Consider the following 1,280-nt stretch of genomic DNA (forward strand, 5'->3'; position numbering starts at 1 on the left):
CGACCCGGCTCAGACCCGGCTCAGGACCGGGTCCCCGCAGGAGGAGCAGAGCCGCCAGATGCGCTGGGCAGGCAGGAGGAGTGAGAGGAGCCGCCGCCTGGAGCCACAGATGATTGACACTTAAACGAGTTTAAACAGCTGCTTCTGCTAGCTGTCACTGTGGAGCAGAGAGAGAGAGAGAGACAGGACAGCAGAGACAGAGGGGAGAGAGAGAGACACAGAGACAGAGGGGAGAGGGAGAGACACAGAGAGAGAGAGAGAGAGAGAGAGAGAGAGAGAGAGAGACAGGACAGCAGAGACAGAGGGGAGAGAGAGAGACACAGAGAGAGAGAGAGAGACAGGACAGCAGAGACAGAGGGGAGAGAGAGACACACACAGAGAGATAGGGAGAGAGAGAGAGGAGCGAGAGACACAGAGAGAGACAGGACACGGGAGAGAGACACAGAGAGGGAGAGACAGGACAGGGGAGAAGAAGACAGAGAGAGAGACAGGTTAACAGACAGAGAATACAGTGCATTACTACACTGCACAGCACGTGTGTGAGAGAGGAGCAGAAAATCCTTGAGAGAGATTAAGTGTGACTGTCCTCCTTCAGGCAGCTGATTCGTTCTGTCATTCCCTAAAAAGAATCATTTAAACTCTATTATTGTAGAGCCCCCTCTCTCTCTCAGTGCAGTGTTAATGTACTGGAGTGCCCAGTGTGTCTGTATTAACCCCTCTCTCTATCTCAGTGCAGTGTTAATGTACTGGAGTGTCCAGTCAGTGTGTCTGTATTAACCCCTCTCTCTCTCTCTCAGTGCAGTGTTAATGTACTGGAGTGTCCAATGTGTCTGTATTAACCCCTCTCTCTCTCAGTGCAGTGTTAATGTACTGGAGTGTCCAGTCAGTGTGTGTGTATTAACCCCTCTCTCTGAGTGTCAGACACCCCACTCTCTGTCTCTCATAGTTTTAGTCAAGCACCTTTCATCTTGTCACCACGACAACCGTCTCTCACAGCAACAGTCGCCCACATCTTTCCTTCATTTTCTCTCTTTCCCAGATTCTCCCCTCCTCAACTTCAGTTTAGTTTTATCTTTTCCTTGGCCTGTCAGCCTGGGGTTTTCCTTGACTCTCCTGGACTGACTGGACTGGGAGCTGGATTAGTTATAAACTGGGATTATACTCAGACTCCACTGACACTGACAGAGCAGTCTGAGACTCTCCAGGCAGGACTGGACTGACTGGACTGGGAGCTGGATTAGTTATGAACTGGGATTATAATCAGACTCCACTGACACTGA

Source organism: Lepisosteus oculatus, chromosome 7, assembly GCF_040954835.1.
Source record: "Lepisosteus oculatus isolate fLepOcu1 chromosome 7, fLepOcu1.hap2, whole genome shotgun sequence".
Classification (NCBI taxonomy): domain Eukaryota; kingdom Metazoa; phylum Chordata; class Actinopteri; order Semionotiformes; family Lepisosteidae; genus Lepisosteus; species Lepisosteus oculatus.